Below are 21,045 nucleotides of genomic sequence, written 5' to 3' on the forward strand. Positions count from 1 at the left end.
CCTCCCGCCCCGTCTCTGCAAGATGCCCCCGGGAAGGGCTGCGAGGCTGGCAGCGACAACAGCCGCCCCCTCCCCCGGGAAAGCTGTGTTCTCTCTCCCTCCTTCTCCCTCGCTCGCCTGCTTTCCAGCGCGGCCGCTTGACTGACAGGGAGCCTTCCAGCGGCCGCCCACGCTCGCTCCCGTTTCCCCTCAGTCGGAGAGGGAGATGGCGAAGGAGAAAGCATGAATGAAACAGCCAGGCAGCGAGCGGGAGCGCCCGGCGAGAAGCCGGCCACAGCCCCCGGGAGAGCCGGGAGCCGCCGCCGCAGCGAGGCCCCGGGCTGCGGTGGGTCTCCGCCGGCAGGCCCAGGTGGGTAGGACGGTGTGCCGTCGGCAGCTCTGCGGCGGGGTGGCCGTGCCCACAGCCTCTCCTGCGGGCTGCCGCTTCCTGAGTCGGAGGGACTCGGACTGCCAACGGCCCCCCCTCAGCCTTCTCAGAGGGGATCGAGAGGCCATTTTAAGACTTAGCTACCCCTCCCTGGGGGTTTGTTCCGGCCATTCAGACCCCAAATTCCCAGGGCCCTGTCTGAACGGTGGCTGGAGCACGCGGGTCCCTGTGGCTTAGTGCAAATGCTTTAGCTAGTGTGGCTGACTTCATGCTGAAGCCGATGAAGAGTGTGCCTCTCATCAGCTCAAGAAGGAATTTTTCACCGCGAGGGTGGTGAGGCACTGGAACAAGTTGCCCAGAGAAGCTGTGGATGCCCCATCCCTGGAAGTGTTCAAGGCCAGGCTGGATGGGGCTTTGAGCAACCTGGTCTAGTGGGAGGTGTCCCTGCCCATGGCAGGGGGGGATTGGAACTAGATGATCTTTGAGGTTCCTTCCAACCTAAAGCATTCTATGAATCTATGATAAGTTTGTGTAAAAAAAACTCAGGGCATAAGCTGGAAAGTTGATGCCTTCTCATACCAGAGCCATGATTATGGCCTTAGATGTAGGCAACATGGCTTATTCCTCATATCCTGTAAACCTACCTTGCTCTACCAAAGGCAACCCATTTTATACTGACAAAACCCCAGTACCTAATACCTGAACTTAGTGCTCTTGCACAGAAGTAATAGGAGGGAGAACAGGATCTCAAAGATTGCTTCAAGTCCACTTGGTTTTTCCAGTCATTACTTGATACTGTGGGGTAGCCTTGTAATCATTTTGTTCCTCAGACCAGTTGTCCCTAAAAAGGTTGTAACTTGTTAAACACATACTTCACAAGCTCTGGCTGGAGACCAGAGGTTTTCCAGTGCTTTGGCATGAATATTGTTGGGTTTGATTTGTGACGTTATTTTTATTGGCCTAACCTACTGGAGAGTCAAAGGATTAAATGTTCAGGTAATGGGGGCCTACTAAGTCAGTGAAATTACCTCAATATTCATTCACTGGAGATCCGTAATTCCTCCAGAAATATTTTATATATTTTCTTAATTTTAATTATTGGAGTCCTTGTTTGGAAAACCCAATAGTATTTATCTATCTAAATATCTCCTGCAGTTTAAATTGAACAGGGCATTTTCCCATTCTGAATATGCGTAGCATATTTTGTTATATCCTATTAGATACAACAACATGCTGCAGTTGAGACATATCTGCATTTGCAGTTACATAATCCATAAACATGGAGTTTTGTCCCATAAATCTAGAATCAGATTCTGAGCTGTTTTAAATCAGTATGCCTCCACAAATTTAATGCCTGCCAGAAAATTTATATGAGCTAAAATTTTAGCCTCTGAATTTAAAAAGCTGCTTGGGATTCATATGATGAGAAGTGTCTCAGTAACTTTAATTTTTAAATGTTTCATTCCTGAAAATTGAGTGCACAATAAAACATCAAGTCTTTTGCTATAGAATAACGAATGAATGATACAATTAAGGTGGGTCAGTGCAATTCTTTATGTATTTGTTTTATAAGGTTCTTATGTTCACACTAATAGTTCAACATGACTCACCTACAGTACATACCACTGCCACAGCTGTTGTAAACCTTCTTCTGAGTCAGAGAATGACTTTGTGACCCAGAATTCTGGCAGTGAGTACTATCCTAGTGATTTTCCCAATTAAGAGAGAATTGCAAGTTGGTATCAGTGCAGGATGAGTCAGAGTTTGATGTAAGAGGCAAAACTGGACTCATCAGTTACTACTGGACTACTTCAGTATACTCTTCCCTTCCAAAAGTCAGTGGCATGAAAACCTGGAATGGGCCTGTGATGGGAACTTCTCTTAGAGGTCAGAAAGACTTCAGTGGACCAGGGGATTAGCTCTCCTTGGTCCCAAATGCTCCTCGCTACTGTACCATCCATCTGCCGCTCGTTGCTGTGGGGTGCACGGTAGCTTTGCTGGGGGATGGGGCCAGCAGCAGTAAATAGTTGAGAGGCAGCAAGGCTTCTCTGATTTACTCTGAGAAAAATTTAGCTTTTTTGGGCTTACCAAAGTGCGGGAGGTATGACATTAAAACCACATGTGCTGCTGTGTGTGGTTCTCTGCATTATTTTTTTTGGCTGAAAACCAGCCCAAATCTGTCCTGATTTTGAATAACAAAATTTGGGTACCCTGTACTCTGCCAACTGCTAGCTGCAGCGAACATGTTGGTATCAGTCAACCAGCTACTCTGTTAAAATAAGGGGCCAACATTTAAGGTTGTGTATATGGCTGGGCCATGAGGGCATGATGAGCTTGAATTTTGGCTGGTTGCAATCTGGCATTAGGGTTTGTTCTGGTGTTTCTCACCCTGACAGTCAGGATCCAGCAGAGTTAGGGCCTGGCTTGAGTCAGTGGAGGGCAGTGAGAGGGAATCATTACTGGGGAAGGCGGAAACCACTAGCTTGCCACAATTAAGAAGGGTTTAAGTGTGAGACTAGGGCGAGGTTAACATCAGACATGAGGCTGAAGGTGAAAACTAGAGATTCAGTGAGCACTCAGCTGGGTTTATTGCCAGCTATGCTAGGGACTTCAGTGTTGACTCTGGCAGCCATTTTCTGCTAGGCAGGCAGAGGTTGCTGATTTAGGGTTACAGCTGGGATCAGGGTTGAAGTTTGGGTGAAACACAGCTCATGAGGCAAGTCTGAAGTAGTGTTCAGAAAGTACTACCTAAATAATTTTGGGGCATCCACCAATATGGTTGTGGAGCAGAGGCTATAGCTGAAATTGGGGTTGAAGTTTGATCTTGCTGAGGGTAAAGCGCTTACAAAGCGTCTGAGGCAGCTGTTGGAGCACATAAAGGATCCTGGGTAAGGTTAAGGTAGGAATAGCCAGGAATTTGTAACATTTGAAGTTGGTACACTGCCGTATTTGTGTCCTTGCTAATGGTCAGGAAGTCATTAAAAAATCTAGTCCAGCTGGTTTCTAAATGACTTTGTTTTTTATTTCCCTTTTGACCTTCCAACTGCTTGCAGCAGAGAGCAGTCAGGCCCTTGCAACATGCTTCTTTCAGTGAAATTCCTGTTAGTGGATAAAGGATGTGGGTTGAGACTGCTCTCTGGGACTGTCTTTGATACATATATATTTATTTAAACATCAGGTTCATAAATGCAAATCTGCCTTCCGGAGGTAAAAAGTCAGTGAAGGTTTTAGTTTTATGACAAGATAGACACACTGGGGTCAAAATGTTACCTGGGGTATGCTGTAGAGGTTGCTTCCTTTCCCGGTGTTTCATCTGCAGCAAAACAGCTGAGCTGCACTAGCAACCATGACTTAACACCAGCCCAGTTCTCCTTAGATGTAAGTGCAAGCATTGTGGAATCACAGATATCATTGTGAGTAATCTTTGTGGGGTTTTTGAGGATCTCTGGCTGAAACAGTAGGAGCAGCTTTCTGCAGCAAAAGCCCTCTCCAAACACCAAGGTGATGCTCTCAGAAGAACGATAAGCTATTCACCTGTAGCTCTCACACACTTCTTGTTACCACACATTTATTGAATGAGGGTCCTGTTGACAACATAGCAGATAAACACAGTGCCCAGTGGATTTGCATCGTCTTGGGGGAAAGCAGCAGTTAAATGACGCAAGAACTCTAAGCCTCACTCTCAAATGGCTCAGTTCTTTCAAATTAGCCAAACCTGCTGCATTTATCTGTTCATGTTGATACATATGGGATGCATCCTTTGGGTTTTTTTCTTCCCCCCCCCCCCCACTTTGCAGTGTAAGGAAAGGATTCATCCTGCTTCTAGTGGGGAAGAGTCCAATCGGATCTGACAGGCTTTTATATTTCTTTTTCTTGGTTACTTCAGCATATGTATTCTTTTGAACAGGACAGATCTCATGCAGAGATGGTGGAATAAAAGATCCAGAAGCCTAGCTAGAGATGGCAGAGAGAGCCGATGAAGTCCATTGTACACTGATGGGAGAAACATTTCCAGCCCAGCTCAGTAGTTCTGCATCAGGTATGTGAGGTCATACAAAATGAACATACCCTTATTTCTTTAACCCTTCTCCAAACTGTATTAGAGCAAATTTACATTTGGCCTCAAAGTCAGATCATATCTCCCCATCTTTTTTCTGTCCCGAGGTATGGCAAGGAAGAAATGATGGAGATGTCTCAGAGAATACTCTGTCCAAGTATTCTTTTCTCAAACTACCAAGAACAGGTCCTTCAGTAATGGAGGATTAGTTGGTGGTTTGGGTTTTTTTCTACAAAAGGTTATTCAAAAAATCCTGAACTATTGCATATATAATGATGTTTATTCTGACTTTGAACTATGCCCTACTGTCTGTTGTATTTACCTTTCATATAAAAAATATCTATAAATAAATGTCCATGGGACCAGACAGGATGCATCTAAGGATGCTAAGGGAGTGGTTTATGTCAGTACGAAGCTGCTCTCTCCTATCTTTGAAAGGTGGTGGCAACTTGGGGATGACCCTGGTGACCGGAGAAAGGCAAATGTGATGCCCATCTTCAAAAAGGGCAAGGAGGAAGATTTGTGTTACTGCAGGCTGGTTGGTCTCACCTCAGTCCCTGGGCAGGTTGTGAAGGAGATTTGCCTGGAAGCAGTTTCTAGGCACGTGAAGGTGATTTGGAACATCCAGAATGGGCTTACCAAAGGCAATCCATACCTAACCAGTCTAATTGTCTTGTATGATGGAAAGTTTAGTTCAGGGAACAGGAGGGAAGCAGTATATTAGCAAGGCTTTTGACTTAGTCACCTATAGCATCCTTGTAGGGGGATGTCCTCACCCTACATGAGGGGACAGGCTACACCCTCATTTCACAGATGAAACCAAATTGGGGATGCAATTCAGAGGGATGTCAAGAAGCTGAGGAATGGGCTGACAGAAACTTCATAACGTTCTGAGGTAAAGTTTTGTGCTTTTGTGCAAAGTCTTGTATTTTTATACTGTACTTTTTGTATTGATGGAGTAGTCCTGTGTGACAGTACAAGCTGGGGACCATCTGGACAGAGAGCAGCTTTGCAGGAAAGGATGTGGGAGTCCCAGAGCACGACAAGTTGAACCTAAATCAGCAGTGCGCCCTTGCAGCAATGAAGGCCAACAGCATACCAGGTTATATTAGCAAAAGCGTAGGCAGCAGCCGAGGGAAACAATTTCTCCTCTTTGTGAGGTATTTGTGAGGCTGCATGTGAAGTCCTGAGTCTCCCTATACGAGAGAGAGATTAACAAACTGGAGAGAGTCTAGTGGAGGGGTTCCCAAGATGGTTAGGAGCTGGAGCACACTGCTGCAAAAAGTGGTTGAGAGTGCTGAGTTGTTTTTTTTTAAACCTGGATAAGAGAAGGCAAAGGGAGGATCGTACTGCTGTCTTCACTTACCTAGCAGTGAGTAACAATGACAGAATCACGCTCTGCATAGCAAAAGAGCAGGAGGCAAGTGCTCTTAAGTTGTAGCAAGAGCTATATTCTGACCAGATAGAAGGAAATTGTGACTACTTTCACAGTAAGCATCATTAAAAACTGGCACAGGCTGCCCAGAGAGATTGTGGTATCTCCATACTTGTCAGTACTCAGAACTCAGCTGGACAATGCCCTGAGCAACCTCATTTAAGTTCCAAGTTGGTCCCGCTTTTAGTAGGAATTGGACCAGATGACCTCCAGAGGTCCCTTCCAACCTGAATTATTCCATGTTTTAGAGGGAACCTTTGCAGTTAGCCTTTGACTATGACTCTGTATCCTGATTTTCCAAGAAGGGAGTGTAAGGTTAAGGCAATGAAACAGGAAGAACTGTGTGAAACACTGGGGTAAAAAAAATCAGGTAGTAGGTACTAAAAGGGGGCTACAATAGAAACTTTATGGCCAGAAGTTTTAGGAAGAGCCTATTCAATGGATTCTGGTTAGAGGAGGAAGGAAATGTATGTGAACCATCTGCAGGAACTGACTTGGGTTGGTGTGGAAACATTTTGTTAAACAGGCAGAATGCAGGGAGCTTCGTATGAAATGCTGCATGCTTAGTTGGCCCCTTTGTTTTGTAGTACCCTCTGTCTCCTCCCCTCTGACCACTTTTCTTATATCTGTATGCATGACGTAAATCAAGATAGCTTTATTGAAGTGAACAGAGCCACACCACATTTGTTTTGGTTAAATATGAAATTAAAATTAGAGGGTTGTTTTCGTGCAGTAAACTTGGTAGGAGCATAAGGGAGAAATGCGGCTTAAAATAGCATTTGGGAAATATATATAGCAAAATGAACAAACAATATGCAGTGAGTCATGTCCAGTGGTTCTTGCAATAAAAGAAAGAGGAGCTTCTCTGAGGAAACTAAATGGGAATAGCTTTTGCTTATCTGAAGCTGGAGCAACCCTCTGGGTACAGTGTTTTGGCAGTGCCTGTTAGCCGTGTAGCAATGGGATGTGCTGGCCCCAGGGGAGGGTAGCACTTGGTGTTCACAGCAGTCATACTGATGGTAACAGAATCTGAAATAATTTCTGAATTGCCAGCGCTCAGGAGCACTCATAAAGACGAACTGTGTGCAACTTGAGTCACAGTGTTGTCTTGAGTCTTGGTGCCTGCTTCAGCACTCTTGCCCTATGACAGGCTGGGTGTGATGGATCTCTGCACTTAGCTTGTACCCCCTGAAGCCAGTGTATCCCTTTGTGGGTGCAAAGCACTCTCTGGGCAGAGGTTACTGCAGGACTGGACGACAGATAATCATGCATTGAGAGACACTGCATAGGTTAGCAAAGAAATCTAACACAGTTAAGTAAACATGATTTAAAGTCTCATTTGTCTGGCAAGCAAAGACCAAGAACAGCGATTTTACACACGTCCAAAGGCTATACTGGAGTACGTCCTAGGGACATGACAATTGTCACTGTCTTAGGGGAATCTGCTACAACACAGTTATCCTCTTACCTGGCTGCTATGCAGCCTTGTCTTATAAGCTGGTGTCACTGCTGCCCTGAAGCAAAACTAACTGTGCTAAGGTGTAAGGCAGCAGCACAGGGCAGCTTTGCTTTTCCATCTTTGAAACCCAAGTGAAGCAGGATAGAATCAGCCATGCTGGATGGCAGCCGTTTGGCCATCTCTATTAAATATGAAACTCAACAGCACAGCAGAGAGAAGGGGCTCTGATGACACTATTTCAGCTTTGTTCTCATGGTAACCATTATGTCATCAGGATACCATGGTTACTATAATATTCCTTATATTTCAGATGTTAAAAAAGGCAGAAGGAGAAAAAAAAACTTTTCCCAAAGTTGAGGAAGAGATGTGTTTATTCAGAATTAAGTAGTCATAAGGAAGAATTAACCATCAGTTGTTAAATCTTCATGGAAAAAACTATTTTGAAGCCATGAAAAACTGTTTTAATTAGTAATTGCTGTTTCTGCTGCTGTCCCTGTCACCATATGGTGCATGTCCTGGGGTTTCCCCTCTCTCAGCTTCTGTCACCAGCAGCTATTTTGATAAAAACATACTGCAGAGGGCTAACATGGTCATATTCAAAACTCTAGAAGCATAATTTCTGCTTGAGGTAAAAACCTCAATTTGCATAAAAGTCAGGAACAAAATCCAAGTAAGACTGGTACTATGAGGTTATCTCACTGTAGAGGTTCAAGAAAAGCAAAAGAAGTCTTGGCTTGGATGCTTTCAAGATGCTGAAGCATATGGCTCAGAGGAAATCAGAATGGCAGCTTGCTATTCTTTGTTTGAGGACAAAAAGTATGCTGATGGCAGTGTGCTTTCAGAGGATCATGCCTGCAGACCTCTACAGCATGGAAGATACCTTTGCTGAAGGAGAGACCATGTGCTCCGATACTGTGAGAATGTGCAATTTTTAAAGTTGTCTGATAATGTGAAGTGGAAGAGCTTTAGACATTGTATGTATGAATATGAGAAGGAACAAAAATAAAATAGGCAATGCATATATTTTCAAATGTAACTGGTGTTTGTGGGACCTTTGGTATTAGTAACTGCTCAACTTAAGATTGCTTAAGGAAATTGGAGGGCATTCTGTGCATTTTAAGTACCAGGTCCTGGGAGATAGTTCAAGACAGAATCCACAAACGCAGTGCATTTAAAATTTCAAATTCACTTTTGGAATTCTTGTGAGTTCAGGAATGCTCAGTTGGTGCAGGGCTCATTTTGAAATGGTAGAAAAAAAGATTAACAGAATATTAGGTATTAAAATTTGATGGGGAAAATCTAAAATCAAAGTAATTTTATTAGCTTCTGTAATTGCTTGATCTTACCACCTGTCTTGTCCTTCCTCCATTTCCCCCTGGTATTTGTTATCACTGATTGAAGTATCTTTTTCTAAATTGGATAGTAAATTCCTAGGCCAGGATTGTAGTTTTCTACACCAACTCAACAGGGCTCAATCACAACAAAGCAGGTGAGACTCTTACAAAAGCATAAAAATGCACAGTCTGGATTTTAGGTGCTAAAAGACATCTTTTTTTGCAAAGAGAAATGCAATCCATTGAGAAGTACAGTATCTCACATACATACATACTCACAGCCCATGAAAATTTGTTGTATTAGCCAACAAGAAAAAGGACTAATGGCAGCTGTGGGAACCTGACATAAAGATAAAGAAATCAATGAGATGTATATACTTGACTCTAAAATATTGCCCTTTAATACATGTCAAGTTTCTCAAAGCATTAAAGCACCCTAGTTATCCCTAGATTCATTTGACCTTTGCAGAATCCCTTCTGTCCAGCTCTAGTATCCAAAACATTGGGCTCTGCATGCTTTTTGCATTCTTGCTATTGCATATTTTATGTACAAATAGTCAAATCACAAAAGTTTTGTCAAAAACAACAGCAATCACTAGCCAGATCTCCCTATACAGAAAAATCCATAGTGTAGCTTGAGCTCTATGATTTCAGGGGGAACAAAGAGGGGCAAAAGCACAAATCTGAAAGGAAAGGCTGTCACTGCAGAGAATCTTGCCGCTTCACTATAAAAATTTCCATGCCAGCAAACAGCTAGAGGTGTTTCTAACAAATTCTCTCTCTCTCTAGATTAAACAATCAGATGCCCTTTCTTAATGTTCACTGTAGCCTAGCTGATTTTGTACATGTGTTGTAGTCTTGCAAATATTAGTAAACAAGCATTTCACAGCAAGCATTGCTGCTAAGCAGAATTGATTGACACTTGAGATAGCTGACGTCTATAGAATCATAGAGTTGTTGGGGTTGGAAGGGACCTTAAAGATCACCTAGTTCCAACCCCCCTGCCATGGGCAGGGACATCTCCCACTAGGTCAGGTTGCTCAGAGCCCCGTCCAGCCTGGCCTTAAAAACTTCCAGGGATGGGGCCTCCACCACCTCTCTGGGCAACCTGTTCCAGTGTCTCACCACCCTCATGGTGAAGAACTTCTTCCTAACGTCCAGTCTGAATATATAGCTGTGTATGGCTAAAGATTTTTACGTGTTTATCTCTCCGATTTAATAGTTCTCTTGCTCCAGATTGAAGAAAATTAGTGTCAAAAAATCATCCTTGGGAACAGGAATACAAGCTCCAGTAGCAAGAGACTGCATGTACATTTGGTCCAAGAGTCACACAGAAAAATGCTTCACGGAAAGTCTCTTCTGACTTGGAATAATCCTACCAAGGTCAGACATATTTGAAAACACGGAGTTTCAGATAACTCATTCAGAAAAGAATCATTTCAGTGATACTTCCTAAGCTTTCCATGTGTCTGGGATGAATAAATATCCTTTGCTACTGAAGTTCATTCATTGCCAGTACAAGGACATGTATATGAATGTGTATATGATGTATATGAATAATGGTGGCCCTAAGGGGTCACTGTATGGCAAGCCAAAATTCTAAACAGAGGAGTCAAACTCATTAGGGCCTTATTGTCAATACCTTGAGCACAGTTAAGTTCTATATTATATTTCTAAGAGATTGCCCCTACAAAAAATAACTTTTTTGGTTTTAATAGTATCTTGATGTTGTCAAAAATGCCTTGAGTATATTGGAAAAAAGATGAGATTTTTCTCTGGTTTAATTAGGTTTCAGGGCATATAAGCAGCTAAGAATTTTAACTTATATGTCATGGCAGGTAACATAAAGACAAGATCTATATCCCTTTGCTGAAAATAACTTGATTAAGAAACCAAGGACCTACATATTGTATGTAGTCATCAGAAGTTGGCATATGCTCTGCAAGACTGCTTTGTCTGGCACCTGAAGCTGTTTTCAAGCTTTTTCTTTGAATTCTTCTAGTTGGTATTCATTCCCAGTCTCGTTGTCACTTAGCATTACTGAACTGCCAGCAGCAGCAGCGCCCTTTCTTTCCGCCTGTTGTGACAAAGCCTAGTTCATCAGGCAGTGCTCAAAAGTTACTCCGAGTTCTGATGCATGGGAGCTTGTGAATGAAGTTTTCTCCATTTGAAAAATATTAATAATGAAGAATGACAATTAAAAAAACTGAATAGCAACTTTGCCATTTTTCTTGTGAAGCCACTCCTTGTGCAGTAAGTGGAACTGGGTGTTCTTCTAGACTGCTATTTACAGAGTGTGTGCAGGGACCCTACAATTCTGTGATTCTGTGACCCATTGTTAACGTCATCAGTCTTTTTAATGCATACATGTATCTTTAATTTTTAGCCTGGTTTTGCCTTTTCTGCACAAATAACCATAATATAGCCTGACTTACTTTTGGTTGAAAAAAAAAATATGGAGAGTATAAATATACAATTTCAAGAATACTTGATTTGAGCCTCCTTTACTAAAACTAATCAGTTGGGAGTAACTGTCTTTGAAAAGCCTTATTGCTATTGCTTAATAGTAGTGTCTGCCATGTAATCTAGTACCTCTCTACATGCAAAATATGAATGCTGTTAAAAGTTTCTATACTGCAAGAAACATAGAATTTTAATTTTCTGTAATAATCCTTTGTGAAAGTAATAAGCAATTTCCATTATTTAGTCCTTGAGGAAAGTGCACCAGTTGATGTGTATGATACTCACAGGAGGAGAAACTGACATAGGATCCATATGGCACTCAAGCATAAAATTCATCAAGAGAACTCAAAGGCTATCCAGACTTAAACTGGAGGGTGAGCTTCATCTTAAGAAAAAAAATTACTTACCTGTGGCCAACTGTTATATCACTATATATAGTGAAATAACATCCATATCCCTACCCTGCATCTATATCCCTACCCTGTTGCTCTATCTTCTCAAAACGAATCGGGGGTGGACCGTCACAGGCCTTCACAGGAGGAGGTAAGAAGTCAACAGGTATTATTAAAGAAAGCAGGTACACTGTCTCCAAGCTATACAGCCCTGACAGTTACTGGTCTTCATGTTTCATGATACCGGCTCATGACTGGGTGGGGTCAAGTAAGGAGTTTTCTAAGAAAAGTGTCTAAAGCCATGGCATTGAAGAGGGTAAGAAGGTGGATTCCCCCCCCCCACCCCCACCTTCACATCCTCTTTTTAAATATTCAGTATAAGCCAGATACAGAGGCAGTATTCAGAGTGAAGTGGACTATTGCTCTGGTACTGAATGGCAATAGGCACATTTCATCTTTCTGTCTATTTCTTATATAAAATAATGTAATCAGAACAAAGCAATAAAGAAGCTTGAGAACTGTGAGTTGTGGTCATTAGAGCCTATTGCAGAGTGCTACTTTGTCAGGGAAATGGAGCCTGGTTAATTGAAAGTGGGCTGTTAAAAAATGTTTTCATTTTACCTGGCTTGTTAATGCCTGCCTGGTTGCTTGGTGCTTCAGAAGAAAAGGGAGAGATTCATTTCAGCACTTTACCTCTTAACTATTACTTGTTGAGAAAAGTCTCCCTTGGACTGGAGTTGTGAAAGGGACAAGCTGCAGATCTAGCAGACTGTCTCTGGAGATGTAGCTTGACTTCCCCATAGTGCTACCAAATCCCTGTGAGGATTTAGACAAATAGCAATGGGTACTTAATGACTCGGTGTGCTCTCATGCTTTACCAGAGGGCCCCAGAGAGGGGACCTCACTGGAAACCCCTCTCTCATTCTTCAAGCTTGACTACCTATTTTTTCCCGCCACATAAATCAGGTTGTCAGGTAAAGAAAATAGCTGGAAAATAACACCTGCCCAGATTACTCAGCCTGGAGCTGGGAGATTGCCAAAGTTTGCATCTGGAGCACAGAGAGGGGGAACGACCTTGAACCTTAATCTCTCACCATATCATTCTTTTATCTGTGGAATAGTGATGAAGCTTTACCTCAGAAAATATGGCATTGATTAGCTGTTGATGTGAGAGGAATCTGGAGGTTGGTGCCCTACAGGAACTGACCAGGAGAGAGGCATTTCCCTGAGTCAATACTTGTGATATGATAGAGTTCAAAGGCAGTATCTGGCAGCATTTGATGCTGTTATGGCTAAACCATAGCTACATTATAAGAATCTTAACTTTCAAAGTAAAAATATTTTTTTTCTCTTGGTCTGAGTCTTCAAGAACCAAAAGCCAGAAGGAGAATAAAAAGAGCCACAGTTCATGATTTTAAATGTTTAGTGGTTTTTTTCTGCCATTATCCTGGTTGCAGTGAAGTATGAGACCAAAACTGAACTATGACAGAAAAATACAATATCAGATGCGACTGTCATTGTATTAGCATAAGTTGGGCTAACCCTTCTTTAATTGAATATTTTCAGTCCTGCTAACTTCAGTAGGCTTCCACAGCTGTAACAAACAGCAGCATTTACCCATGGATCCTCTAGTCCAGGTAACGTGTTATAGCAGAAGCAGCAGGGAGGTATATGAGGTAGTCAACAGTAAATGGTGGGAATTCAATATCCTGAATCTGAATGTATGTGATTTAAAACAGTACCAAAAGGACAAGGTGACAGCACTTCTCAGGCATTGCAGTATGCTTGCATTGTGTTCTGCATGATACAGATTGATCCTACTCTGACTGAACCTTTACATATTCTCTTGCTTTTATGTCCCCACAATTCATGCTCTTCAGAGCATAGGTCATGCCCTGGACCATCCAAGAAAGCCATTTGGCCTCTCAGCTCTAGCAACAAGGTGGTGAAGGGACTGGACATCTTTTCAATGAAGTTCCAGAGCTTCCATACCTGTTTGGGCAGTGGCCAGGGTGTCACAAATGAAGGAAGGGTGGAGCACAACATCTGAGGAAGCAAGAGCTCCACTGCAGGCATTGTGCTGAAGTCCTGGATAAGGAGATTTCAGCTTCCAGCAAGATCAGTTCTCTGTGGAGTGGATGGTATGTGAAGGAAGAAAATGTCCTCACAGCCTAGAGACTCTTGTCTCATTTCTAGTCGGGACAGTCAAGATAGGGCATTGTGTGGTGAGGCTGCAGTACTATTTTGTGTATTGGTGTCATTGAAGATTCAAATATTTCAGCAATCCTAGCTGAAAGAACAGGAAAATCCTTTCTAAAACTAAATGATGGGTCAAAACTATTAAGTAATGGAGTGAGTTTCTTGATTTTTCAGAGCTTACTTTGAACTTTTTAAATTTATTAAGATGGTATGGCTGTGGACAAAGCCTGTCTTACAGCCTCTTTAACCTCCTACCCCCAGGCCCTAACTTCAAAGGTGCTATTCTAAGCTTTTACCTGCATATATGTGACTTAGTATATAAACCAAATATGCTCTAAGGTCACACTTGTCCATAAGCCAGGGCAATTCTTTTTGAAGCTGATGCAAGTTCTATCTGCTCATATCCAGATCTTAAAAGGCCTAAAGCTTGATTTTTATCTCTACGTGTTCTTTGTGTTACTGGCTAGAGCTGTTTCAATTCAAGTAGCTATTGGAACAGTTCAATAACTGGGAAACAAAAGAGTTAGAGTAAGTTTTTGCTTATTTGCTAAGGTATCAATTGAAAGCTCCCTTCCCAGTTTTCATTACAAAGTGATGGTGGGGGACTTGCCTAAAGCAGTACTGAGGCATGAAGAGATCCATATTTCAAAGTAATTTCTATCTAAGATTCATTTTGCTTGTTAAATTTACAGCATTTTAATCCATTCATTTACATGTCCATTCGCTGGACATTAACTCTTTTACAACATGGAAGTCCTGTTTATATTTATTGATGCAACGTCCCTGAGAGCGGGTGACCTTCAGTTTCAATTTAATGCAACCCAGGAATCAAGAAATCTAATATCTCTTTTGTTGATTCAGAGTAGTGACACGTAACACTAGTATATTGCATGCACACACAAAAGTAATACAAGAGATGCTCTTGCTTGCGTTATTACTCACTTCCTATTTCTAACTTAAGAAGGTGTTAGTAAGAGTGTTACACAAACCGTTGATACAGTTTTAACAAGAAGAAATGTAGTACAATGCATCGTAGGAGTCTGGAGTGGTAGAGTTTTCCTGTGTGGGTTGGAGAAAGTATTTTTTTAAGTATTCGGATTACACAGACTATTTATGATTAGCCTAGTTGTTGCCAATTACAGGTGTTCTAACACCCACCTTCTCCCGTTATATGGTTTTTATCATGACTGGCATCATCATTTAATCATTACAGCAGTGGACAAAGAGTCAGAATTCCTGGCTCCTAAGAGTAATTTGGGTGATTTACTGTTTGGTTTTTTTTGTCCTTCAATCAGTCAGAGTTCAGTCTCTTTATACCTCCATCTTTCCTTCTGAAAGCCGAAATAATCAGTAGGTTGATATATTTGTGCTTAGGATTTTTTCCTACTCTGCAGTAAAAGAGCAAATAAATGTAAGCGTTGTGTCCATGTGAAATTCTGGTATTTGAAAATTTGTGTTTATGACAAATTGGACAAAGCATGATAATATTGATATGTTTTATGTTTTCCTTTCTGTGGGTCGAAAAGTTGCAATAAATGATGATTAGGAAATAGAGGCCTCAGATATTTCTGTAGTCCCAAAGTGAATTGGTTGTATTTTGTTTCCTGAACAGAAAAGGAACGTTTTGATTTTAGTTCAGTTTGACTTGTCTCTGTGTCACCTAAATCATTTGGGATTGTCATGCCAACCCACTGGCATTCTCTAAATTTCCTAGAGTCAGGTGAGTCCCAGGTCATACTGTGTTAGTTGCCCTACCTTGTGCCAATTCGATATCAGCTGGACATCTCAGCTGGGAGAGAGGCGAGGAGAAAATAAGCACAAGGCAGCTGTACTGCAGTTCACATGAGGCACCTGCAAATGCAGGTACACATGCAAATCAACATTGATGTGACTTGGAAGCATTACAGTTTGGCTTGACAACCTGAAGTTTATTGGTGAGAAGGAGCAAAAGCCAGGGATTGTGGCATGAGAAGACTGAAGCAGTCCCTTTGTCCACCGTGTTCACGTAAATGCTAGTGACGTCAGGGTGGAAACCGATAGAACATGTATCAGAACAAATGTAAGAACACAAGATATGAAAGAAAAGTGCTAACATGAGTTTGGAAACCTGGATGGGGTGGAATGGTTGTGCCTTGTGAGGGACAAAATGGTTACATAAAATTCCAGAAGCCTCCAATTCTGACACAAGCTCTGGTACAGACCCATGGCCTAAGTGCTTCATGACGCCTGAAGCTAGTCTATATTCTTACCAGGAGAGTGCCTTCCAAAACCTGAATCAGTGACTTTAGCAAACTGTCCCTATCCTCCTAAGGGGGGTTGGTTATCAGTTGAGAGATGCTTATATAGGTCTAATAGGGGTAAATTCAGTGAACCTTTATGCTGTCCCAGTATTTTCCAACACATCAAATGCAGAGACATTTCAAAAAGCTTGCTTAGAATACACAGAACTTACAGAAACCAATCTGGACCTCATAGAAAATTAACATCTATGGGGAATATGGACTAGGACATGATTCTTGAAGAAAATAATAGCACATTTTCTTGCAGTACAAGGTTTAGTCTTTGGCTGCCAACTTAGCTGTATTTGAAAGGATGTATTTGAAAATGGGTTCTCAGTTCCTGCGTCGTGTCTGAGGAAGGCTGTAATTCTGTGTTCTGAGGCACTCTGCGTGAGCCCAGCTCTCAACTACCCCACCAGTGGGATGTTCAGTTTGTTCTGCCTGCACCTAAATGTCACAGCTTCCTCTGAAAGCCACTTAAGGTACTTCAGGAATACTCTCTCAAGACAGCTGTAACCTCCTGGGAGAAAACAACCTCTGGCGAATGGCACTGAATGATTAGAAAAGCCCCAGAAGGAGAGGGAGGGAGGAAAGACATTTGTCAATGGTTTTGTGCATTGTATTTTTTTGGGTTTGTTTTTTTTTTTTTCCCCCCAGAGTGACATTAAAGTAAATGGTTGCATCCTATGTTTGAATGCTGTCATACTGGATTAGAACAGAGACTATGAAGTTGTTCTATTGTATCCTGGGTACCTTTAGGAACATGAACAAGAGCAAGGACCAGGGAGGGATTTTTATAAGGAGTTGCCAATACTCATGACCAATCATGTGCAAATTGCTTGAGCTTTCCAGGTCAGAATTTCTGAGTAGCTGTTCAGTGGTCAAGAAAAATTACTGCTAATTTTTTTTTATTTGCATAGATAAACCATATTCTGGATGTTCCTGCTCTGTGATGTCATACTGCTTGACCTGGATACTTTTACCCCATCTCTGTGGAGAATTCCCCAATCTGTTAAGATTCAATCCCAAATTAGGAGTTGGCAAATTCTAGGGCTTTTGGAAACATGGTTGTTTCATAATGTGTGTGGTTGGTTGAGTTTTTTTCACCCTCCAGGTGTGGATATTATTCTTCTTTCATATTACTCTCTCACTTTTGATGTAGGCTTTAAGCAAAGAATGCTGCTGTGTGTGTCTACTGGTTTTGTCTTTCTGTTACGCTGTGCTTTTAAATAATCATCAAGAGTGCCTAGGGCATAGGATGGGCACCTTTCCCATCTGGTTTTATAAGCATAAATAAATACTTACAGAAAAGACAGCTGTGGAGCTCTCCCTCTTCTCTGATAGATCTCTCTTCAAAGCTGTGGATCAAAAGAGCATTGCAAATATTCAGTGGCAGAGACCACGACTCTGAGGACTGGCACAGAGGAGTTACACGTGAACTTCTAAGCCTGCATAAGTAACCTTCCAAAATGCAGGTTGAGAAAATAATAAACGCACTTATCTTGCCAGCAGGGAGAGAAAGTGCCTCCTGTCACTCAGAGCAACTCTCTAAGGCATTGCAATCATGTATGGAAGCTGAAAGAGGCCTGTCTGAGGCCCACTGCCTTCAAAAATGTGACAGAAATTCAAGTCTGCTTTCACTGAGACGTTAGAAATGACACTGCAGAGACTCAAGAGATCTAAATTAAAATTCCAGCTCTGACACAGACTTTTGGAGTGTATGAGCAAATTACCATGTGCCTCAGTGCCTACTCATAAAAAAAAAAGGATGATAATATTTCTTCTCTCTGTCTTAAATCAGAGCATCAGACTGAGGTAATTTCTCACTAAATAGATGTATTTGAAGCCCAGCCCTCCAAGGGCAGCTAAGCAATAAAAATAGAAGTAGAAATAGTAGTAAGTAGGTAAATAAGTGATTTCTAACACCTTGGAATTAATGTGGGATGTCCTGTTACTGATTTTATAGGCTAAATAAGTAGGATTTATCTGTTTATGAAGACAGGTGAGTTTTTATTGAAAGGTATAAAACTTACCCAAGAGACAAGCAAGTAAATAGATTTGACTGTAGACAACTGCTTACTTTGTATAAAACCAGTGAGTCAAGAGAGAATTTTATAGCTGCGTATGCTCTCCAAACAGCTCATCCACTATTCTGTCTTTAATCATAGAGGAAGTTCAGTAAGAAGTATGATCACAAACTCCCAGATTTTACTATTGTGCTCCAAATTTTGTTCTTTTTCTTTCCATAGCTCATTCCAGCATGACTTTGGATGTCAAAGGTTGATGGCAACAAGATGGCTGCTGTCCTGAAACTACATCTCTGGTTGGTAAGACAGTGCTTAATGTTAACTTTGTTTCCTTAAACTTGTTTTCTGAAACTGGCATTTTACAGCAGAGTATGTCTCCTTCCCAACAAATACTCATCACTGATTTGGACTTAACAAGCCTGATTTTTCACTGTCTGGCTATCCTCCTGCAAAGAGCATTTCTTAAAAAACAGTAAACTGGTTAGGCAAGATTTTGCAATGACATAAATAAATGTGTGAGGTAGTACAGGACAACAAATAACCAGACCAGTGTTTTAAATGTGGCATCCCACACTGAGAAAAGGGTTGTCGTTTCTTAGCCTGAATGACTGAGGAAAGTGAAGGGCAAAGGAAACTGCAGTAGCTCCACAGCTCTATAGATGTCACCAGCCCTTCACTCCAGCCTTCCCCAGTCGTTTTCTCGTTGGTACGTACCTCCCTCCAGCCATTTTTTTTTTTTTTTTGGTAGCCCCAAAGGGACTGTTGTTTGGATGATGAAATACTGCATAGTACAAATTAAGAGCTGCCAGCAGTGAGCTGTGCATGGACAGGAGATACAAGGTGGAAAATGTAAACCGTAACGCAGTACTTTCTCAATTACATCTTAAGCAAACACACTTACTTACCAGGAGTCAGAGAACAGTGTGAACTTCTTTTTAGGTATTGCCAGCTAAATCATTATGGCATTTCCTGAGCTTTGTTTAAAATGATTTATGGAGGTTATTTGCAACATTTCACCTTCTCCTGGAATTCTCACAGAAAAATCCAAACCACATAATTTCCGTTCACATAACACCCACAGCAGGCATGCACTGTTCTCTTGGAGCTGGGAACTTGTCTGCAAAATGGGAAGGGCAGTTCCAACAAGAAAAAAAAAAAAAAAAACAACACACCAGTGCAGAAGGAAAATGACCCCCTTACATCCTCCCAGAGGATGACTTAGGTTCTAACTTCACTTAAGGAACCAAAGGTGTGAAGATAGGGCAAAGTGGGAGGGGAATGGAGAACAAGGCGATGGGCTTGCTTGTTGAGGTGAGTTTTTTGGAGCATAACGCATCATCTTTAGTTACCAACTCAACTTTTTCTACAGCAACACCCCAGAGATTTCAGGTTTGAGTCCCAAGTGGAGCAGCTGCAGCTGCACTGGAGAGGATGGTTGTGCATTGGCTGTGCCACTGTCCCACCACACGTACCTCTGTTTGGTGGTACTGTGGGTCTGTTGCCTCCTGTAATCAGACCCTTGCTTAGGGCTCAGAGCACAACTGATCTCTGTTACATTAATGGGAAAAAGCTGTACCTGATTGCTGTTGTGTTCATGGGAAGAAGCAGATAGATGGAGGTCAGGTTTGTACTACGGTATGTGGCTAGAGCAGTTGCCAGCTGGAGGCATGGGGAGGAGGGGAGGAAGGCACCCCAATGTAGCAATGCTTTCAGAGAAACTCTATTAGTCATTGTATGACATGTATCTGCAAGGGGCTTTGCCAGCATAGCTAGAGCTTGGCCATGACTCCTGGAGGCAGGCCCTGGCCAAACAGACTGTGCTGAGAAAACGTACACTCATCAGTCCCAGGAAAGTGTTTCAACACTGGCTTCGTTTGATCCCTACTTGAGACTTATTTTCGAGACTGCCCCAAACAGTGGTACTTTAAGTTGCAGACAGCAGGATGGAGAGACCAGAGACTGAGGTTAGGAGAGGGGCAGGTAGGCCATGGGGAGGCGGGTGGCAGTAAGGTCTGACTGCTGGGATCCTCAGGCCAGTGGTTTGTCCATGAGATCACACAGTTGGCTAGCCCGCAGTAGTGCATCTGGGGGGATACAGAGCAGGGCAGTGCTTTTCTCTTGGATTTTGATCAAATTTCTTAGAGTAACGAGGAGAAGTACTTAAAAATGATGCGTGCTTTCTTCAGGATTTCCATTTTTTAAACTCACAGCTTAAAATGTATTTTAAAACTTTGTTAGTAAATGATCCTCAAAAATTTGAAAATACATATTAGCTCAGCTGTTAATGACACTGTAGGCACTCCACTAAGTGGCGTTTTTCATACCATGCCTTTCACCTTTGGATGGAGGGCCATACCTTAATTTGATATACCAGGGTATTTTTCAGTGCAAGCCCGCTAATGTCAGTGCTATTGCTATGGATTTACATTAGTGTAATAGGACATAGAATTTGTCCATAAAAGAGAGGCAGTGAAAAATGAACATATACTGTAATTCCCCAAGTGGTAGATTTTCATATTATCTATGTTCATTCAGGATTTGAATCTTGGAGATTGAATTAATATCAGATCTTCTGACCCAAAACAAAAACCAGACAGCTGTGTGTGTTACTGCTTGATAATATATTTTTCCAGGAAAACACAGATTAAGCTCAGCTCTACTGAAATAGCTGGCTGTTGTTTTTGTTTACAAAGTGCACCACTGGCTAAAAGGAGAACAAGTATTTGCCTACTACAGGGAATTTACCATTTAACTTTGGTTCAGTGCAAGAGTGTGTCAAAAATTGGTTTGAAACAGTGTTTTAAAATCCTGCTCAATGAAAAGGAGATGAAAAACTAGAAGAGTACTGTGAGGAAGTGCTTAGTTTGGGTTTATGGTTTGACGCAAAACAAAACACACTGTTCAAGAAAAATACAACCACCCAAGAGACTGCAAATGTGTGGGCAGGATTAGAAATTATGAGAACAGAAGGGTCTGGTTTCTGCAGCACTATGTAAAATAGGGACCAAAGAAATAGGCTCATTCACCATATTC

General features: G+C 41.9%; 1 long non-coding RNA gene across 1 annotated transcript; it reads left to right on the forward strand.

Moving 5' to 3' along the window:
- Positions 1 to 155: 155 nt before the first annotated feature.
- LOC134514259 (uncharacterized) lies at positions 156 to 18,312 on the forward strand. The gene is made up of 3 exons (XR_010070687.1): positions 156 to 349; positions 4,275 to 4,406; positions 18,235 to 18,312. It is a non-coding gene; the product is annotated as an uncharacterized LOC134514259 (long non-coding RNA).
- The last annotated feature ends 2,733 nt before the right edge of the window (positions 18,313 to 21,045 follow it).

The sequence above is a fragment of the Chroicocephalus ridibundus genome, chromosome 4 (genome assembly GCF_963924245.1).
Source record: "Chroicocephalus ridibundus chromosome 4, bChrRid1.1, whole genome shotgun sequence".
NCBI classification, from domain to species: Eukaryota; Metazoa; Chordata; class Aves; order Charadriiformes; family Laridae; genus Chroicocephalus; species Chroicocephalus ridibundus.